This window comes from Schistosoma haematobium, chromosome 5 (genome assembly GCF_000699445.3).
Source record: "Schistosoma haematobium chromosome 5, whole genome shotgun sequence".
NCBI classification, from domain to species: domain Eukaryota; kingdom Metazoa; phylum Platyhelminthes; class Trematoda; order Strigeidida; family Schistosomatidae; genus Schistosoma; species Schistosoma haematobium.
This window is the reverse complement of record NC_067200.1, coordinates 7,688,284-7,696,124: the sequence shown is the minus strand read 5'-3', so window position 1 is coordinate 7,696,124 and position 7,841 is coordinate 7,688,284.

Below are 7,841 nucleotides of genomic sequence, written 5' to 3'. Positions count from 1 at the left end.
ACTCAACATGTAAAACCGTATTAACACATTGCGATGAAACCTCAAGCTCTACAAAATCTCTTTGGAATTAAATAGTAAAGTTTTAAATCTGACTGTGAGAATGATACATTTGAACTACCTGGTTGAAATATTTACAACTTCGTTAGTATATTACTACATCACACGATTGAACCCTTATGGAAAATTATACCTCAACATATAAAGATAGTTTTAATCTCATAATGATAATAGTAATAATAATAAACCACCTGTTTAAGTTTACTTAGACTCACATAATGCTTAGTGTGGATGGTATATGGATAACAGTGGGATCCAGAACGCCGGTTTCTTGCTACATGGAATTTGCCAGCTGAATTTATCTGAATCATAGACTTTTAACGTTCATACTGTGACTTAAACCAAGCTCAACAAGGCATTGATTGAATACCGATAACGGGAAGTTATAAACACTTAATAATAGCTTCAAATCAATTGAACTTGTTGGTGGTTATCTACACTAAACAGTTCAACTGATAAGGTGTTGACGTTTGTAGTGATAGGTATTGTGTTCGTGTCCCAGTGTGAAAATCAACAAAGTCAGTCACTGCTAACCGTATGCCAAATATTACTAAAACTTGTAACATAGCGCTATTTCAAGTCAACCCATTCATGATGCATATATAACGACAGAAATTGATCAACCACAGTCAACAACAGGGAATTACATGGAAAATTTCAACAAATGATTATAGAAGGTATTAATTTCTTTCAATAATTTCAGATATATTGAATGTATATTGTACACTTAATTATAATTTTCTTTACGAATCTACAAAAATGCATTTGTATCACAAAAAGTTTTGTGGATATTATAGTTCCGCGAGGCGAGGTCATGGATGCGCACTGTTGAGGAGTCCCACAATAGGACGAAACAGCTGTCCAGTATTTCCAGGTTTTCCACCATGTTCTAGATTCAATCAACTCATGATCTCAACTATTGAAAAATAAATTTAACATGGTATATATATATATATCCACATCAATAAAATGTGTAAATCACATCACGTATAGAAATGAAAAAGAATGATATATTATGTGTATACATAAATAATTTTTAGGACATTTATTATGATGCAGTTTTCTAATAAAATATAGGAAAAAAGCAAGAATAATTTATTAAACTTTTCTGTATTACATTATTAATTATAATAAATTGTATATAGAATCTCCCATGAAATGGAAAGAACCCCTTAGTCTATTTTTTTTACCTCCATACATCATCTATCTAATCACACTGGGGGTTATATATATATATATATATATATATATATATATATGTACACGTGTATAAACCTGCTAGTACATATCATATGTGTACATCTATGGGTTGCGGGGTGGGGGATTAAATGTAACAGTTGATGTTCAAAGGAATGATTATAATTCTGGTATTTTTTTTTATAAATATGTAGGGGGGGACAAATAAATTTCACACGAAGCAAATGGGTTATGATATGTATATATACATAATGCAAACAATCATTCATGCTCGTTTGTAAGAAATTTATAAATAAGTCAATAAACAATTTGTAATTAATTTTCTATGTGATACAAGTATGTTTATTGTCAATAATGGTTACTTATATTGAATGAAATACAGATTAAAACTTAGTTTAATACAATAATATGATGAATTTCTACACTTTTCTCTCATTGAATAGGTTGTAATATAGCGAATAGTTTTTAAGGATTTGATATTGAATTAGCTGTGTTATTATTAATTGACTGAAAGTAGTTAGCTAGAAACACTGAGTGTAGGTTTTGTGCCAGCTAACATTCATTACGAGGATGTAAAAGCAATCTTAAAGCAGATGAACTTAAATATTCAATGGTAACAATACAGATTACGAAACTGGGTAATGTAAGTCCTAGTCTTATTGATGGCACCAGTTCCAATAAGGTTACAGACATGCCTTGTTGAATGATGCTAATTTAAAAAAAACCTAAATTGAGAACCTTCTGTTTAATATCTCCAACCACATAACATGTTAGTTAACGGATAACAATTTATTGGTTTAACTGTAGTGTTCATTATGAGGCCAGAAATTCCTAGTTCCCGGAAATGACTGTATCATAGATATGCACTGCTGTATAGTTCTATACTAAATAAAAAAACGGCGGTTAAGCATGTTCGGTCTTCGTAATGGTTATCTATGATCTCTGTGATATTAACTGTTAGGAAATATATTACTTCTCAAAAATTTAGACTCCAAATAGATAAAATTTTCATTTTAACATTAACTATTTCGAAATTTCAAACCACTTGTGTATCGTGAAATCAGAAACCATAAACCTCTCATCACGAATGAAAAATACTAATGGGTATTTACTAAAACAGAATGTGTGGCAAGTCCATTTGACCACTGTATCATTTGTCTACTCATTGTAACTCAGACACTTAATTCATCATGTTAATTTCTGTGTGCATTTCAGACTCCTTACGACGGTCCTTTTAAAATCATCCAAAAGGACACTAAAACGGTTACAGTGGAAAGAGCAGGTAAACATGATACTGTTAGCATCGACAGAGTAAAACCGGCATTATTAGAGAACACTGAAAAACAGACAACTGGAAAACCGTCTAATCCTGCAGTAGAGCAAGCACCATTGAAACCACCTGCAACAAACAATACTTCACATCAAAGTTCGGCAGCAGAAACTACAACAAGATCAGGAAGAAGAGTACACTGGCCAGATAGGAATGTAGCAACCACCATATTTATCTAGACCAAATCCTGAGACTACTCTTATAACACAAAAAAATCCTACTTTATTTTGATTACTATTTTTTTATTATTGGCCTCACGGATCATCATTATGCTTACATTTTAACCTTATACAATTCGTTGATGTTAAATATACACTTGTATATACATGATATGAAACGTTTCAACACACAAGCTGTTATTGAAACTTAACGCTTACTCATCATATTGAGTTGTACTTTCATTTTAAAAACAGTTCCGTTCTTTATCTCTTTGTCGAACATAGATGTTAAAATCAAGTTTTTTTGTACATAAAAACACCAATGTTCTGGATGGGGGCTTATGTGGCAAGCCCATTTGACCACTGTATTATTTGTCTATTCATTGTAACTCAGACACTTAATTCATCATGTTAATTTCTGTGTGCATTTCAGACTCTTAATTCACTATGTTAATTTCGGTGTGTATGATCGAATGCATATTGTACATTAACCCTTAAAATATCCTCCTATTGGTTGCTATGTCCTGATAATCGATAATTTATCTACACCCGATTAACTCTCAAAAATATGTATGGATTTTAAACACACACACACACACTCACACACTCACTTTGTTTCATCGTGTGCTTTTTTTATTAATCATTAAGAATAAATTATCTCTACAACTGGTGTTCAGGCTTCTGAATAATCTCGAGTAAATCCGTAATTCCACTAAGAGATTAAGCCTACGTTAAATACTCAGTTTATGGGATATTATTTATTGGAGTCAGATATTGAGGATATTATCCTCAACAAATGTATAAATACTCAGTTTTCCCATATATCCCCATCTGTTAAATGTGGGACTAAAACCTTTGATTTCCTGTTATCCTCTTAGTAGTTTAAAGCTTGGGTTAAGATTTATTGGTGACGTAGTAAAAGTCTAACTGAAATCTATTTGCATTGCATTGATTTATTACATTAACGTTTCTTTTCACTATTGAGCTGATATTTTAACTTGAAAAGTTGGAGTTAAATCATAGTACTAATTGTCTTGTAAGTTGGTCTTGTCTGAAATAATTAACACCATGTATAAGCATTCAGTATGAAAAGTTTTATAAGTAGATGCTGCTAAGTTAGAAAAACACCATAATAATGCAAGTTATGTAGTGAATTCATATTGAATGTAAGGGTTCTTTATAATGACGTCAAAATCAGGTAAATCAAACTTTCATTCCTAGTCTAATTGCTTTTGTCATTTATAAGCTTGATAAAGTCTTATGGATAACAATCTATCAAAAAACGTTTATCTCTGCTTGTACTATATCCAATGTAATATTAAAAATAGTTTACTGGAGTTTTAGACAAATGAAGCTAAACCGTGTCGGATATGAAGCATTTATTCACAGAAAACAATAGAACATGGTCACACAATATCATGGATTGATTAGAGTTAGTTATTAACACTGTTAGGTGCCGGCTCATTGGTCAACTGGCTAAGTTTCCGCGCGTGAGACCGAAGGGATCGTAGATATGCACTGTTGATGAATCTCCTACTAGGACGAAACGGTAGTTCAGCGTCTTTATACTTTCGATGCTGATCTAACTTAGATCAGTTTATGATTTTAAAAAATCCAATAATCTTCGTAACCTTGTACTGATATTATTTAACCCTAGGTTATTCGGATCCCTTTCAATGTTCAATAAATGTGTTGTATACAATACTCCCAAATATTGTTTCGTTAATTTAATAAATAAGTACTAAATAGTAAGATATAGTTTTTATCTGATATTTCACTCCAACCTGAACTACAGTATATTCAATACTAATCGTCATGGATCAATTCGGACATGTAGAATGTATGCAGCATTGATTCAATAAACAACAACACATAATTGGATAATCTCAACCATAATGATTTTCATAATAACCCTGAAAGAATAATTCAACTGTGTTGTACTTAATTTATATAATTTCATTTTATTGATGATAACATATCATTTCGTTACAGTGTGCTCTTATCCTTTCAAATAATCTCACGAGGTGGTATCGTGGATGCGCACTACTGAGGAGTCCCCCAATCGGACGAAACAGCCATCCAATGCTTCCAGGTTTTCCATGGTGATCTAGTTTTAATTGACTCATGATCTCAACCATTGAAACCTTTCTAATATCAGAAAGGGGTTTTGTGGATTTCATAGTATTTTATTATAGTTGAATTCATGAGACAATTGAAGCTAGACCAACATGGAAAACCTAGAAGCACTGAACGGCTGTTTCGTTCAAGTATGGGATCTTTTAATACATAATAATTAATTAATTTAAACAGAATTTTTCTATGTTTCATCTAGTTCAATGAAAACGCTTAAATTCAATATCTTTCTTTTCTTAAAAAAAAGAGAAGATAACGCTTGAACTTGTCTGATATTCCCTATTCTCCATGTTTATATCATTTCATATTGATTACTATAATGAATAGAATTTGTATTTATCTATTATGTGAATACATAAGGAATCGAAAAACAATGAGAAATATAAACACAATGAACGAATTCCCAAATGATGAATATATGTATATATAATTTGTCCAATTGTCTGTGAATCCCTTTGGGGATGATAGAAGTACGCAAAAGAAAAAAAAACGGGACAAATTCAACCTTGAATAACAGATGACTGTTTAATTATATTGACCAAATCTAATTATAATGAAAAAGAAGCTATAATATCAAGGGATTTTATCACAGACGGTTGATCTTTTTTGTTTAAATAAAATCAAAAGGGATATTCCCATTATTAATATTATTACTACTACTACCACTATTATTACCATTACTATTATTTCAATAGTTGAAATAATGAGCCAATTGAAGCTAGACCACCATGAAAACCCTGGAAGCACTGGACGGCCGTTTCGTCCAATCTCAGGACTCCTCAGCAGTGCAATCGAGTGCGAGACTGATAGGCTCTGGGTTTGAATCTCGCGAGGCGGGACCATGGATGCGAACTGCTGGGGAGCCCTATACTAGGACGAAACGACCGTCCAGTGCTTCCAGGTTTTCTATGGTGGTCTAGCCTTAATTGACTCATGATCTCAACCATTAAAATTACTACAATATCTACAAAAACCCTTCTGATACTAAATATCAACTATGCAATCAGAAGTTTATCATTATTTAGTAAAGGTTTGATGCCAATTTTATGTGTATAGACCAAATTAAGTGTATATCCATTGCATCAGATGATCAGTTATTAGTTTGTATTAAATACTGTACACTAAAATTTGGTATAATAATAATAATACTGCTAATAATAATTAGAGTTGTACTTCTGAAGAAAAGATAATTGTTTTCTAGTGACAGCCTATTCAATGAAGTTGTTTCATAGATATATTCCATCATTTAGGTAATTAAATCTTGTATTTATTAGACTGTATGAAATGAAAATGAAAAGAGTATTGAAGTTTTTAATTAAAACTTAAAATTCAGGAAACTAATTTTTGACATTTTGAAGAGAAATTACTGAGTCAATCTACACATAAGACTGTTGAGTACTTCATACTAACTGAATTTCGTTGAAGATAAGATTAGATTTTTCGCAGATTCTGTAATAATTAAAACGGAATTCTGTTTATAAGGTCTTATAGTGCTAGGTTTGAAACTATTACGAGTTCACTTAATCTGCGAACAGGAACAAGACTTGGTGACCAAAGACCAGTAGGCTAGCTATTGATGCGTCCCAGCCCCGCTAACTAGAGCGAGAAGTTCAAGCTTGGAATGGGAAGCATATTCTGTAAACATCCAGAAACGAGCGATAACAACAAACACAATTCAAAACGTATATATATATAGTGCAAAACCGTCCTTGGGAAGAGTTACCAAATCGCATACCAAAAGACGCAACAGACCAATATCATTTAAAATAATTCGCAGTAGGAAGTACGACATGAAGGTGAAAAGAGCGCCTTTGGCGCTCTTATATTCTATAAAATCAATACCCATTTTAGACTAATTTCGATCTTGATTAAATTCCTTATTCTGATTCACCTATACATCATTCACAATTTGGAAATGATTAAAAATTTCTTTAGAAAATATCTTGGAAACTACAAGAACACATGAGATAAACACTCAAAATCAATAGAAATCAATTAAAATTAATAAATTATTATTATTATGATTATTATTATTATTATTATCATTATTATTATTATTACTGCTACTGTGATGTATGCATCACAGATATAAGTAGCATATAACGCTAGTCAGAAATGAAATATCTGGCAATAGCTGATTGAGAAGATCGAATCTAAAACAACAAGAACAAATACTAGTTGTTATGGCGATGAAGGAATGATAAAGTTTAAAACATGATACATTTGCAAATGATATATGGAACGTATGGTTTTTACATTTTATTAAAGAACTCTATAGTTTTGTACTAAAATAATTTGGTTGTCCCCATCTATGTTCTCATTCATTATACGACTACTACTACTACTACTACTACTACTACTACTACTACTACTACTACTACTACTACTATAATTGTGATTTATGAGTATTTGATTTGTCATATTTATTCCCCGAAATAAAAGGCTTAAATCCTTTGATGCTTTTCTAGATAATTCTAGAAAAAATAAATAAAAATAATATTTCAATGAATGTAACTAATTACTGATTTACTGAATTGATTTTATTTAATTAGTCAATATATTAGATACCCTTAAATGAATAATTGTGATTTATTGTTTTATTCAAATCAACTATTGATCATTGATCATAAATTTTATTATTTTAATGATAAAACTGTTTGTTTTTTAAAGTTCGATCGAATTTGTTGGGTTTTGTTTTGTTTCCCAATGATTCCTATTCTGTATTTACTGTACATGTACATTTATAGTGATTTGTTTTGTTCTTATATGCATGAATTTTTATTGTTGTTGACAGTATACAGAAAGTACCGTTGTTTTTTTTTTATTTTTTAAATCTATCATGTGGTTTATCTGATATTATTGATTAATATAAAGTTATAACGGATGGATTCAATGGATCAACTAACCTATGAATAGGGACAGACATTTATTAGACTAACACAGGAATATCATTATTAAAGAGTTAA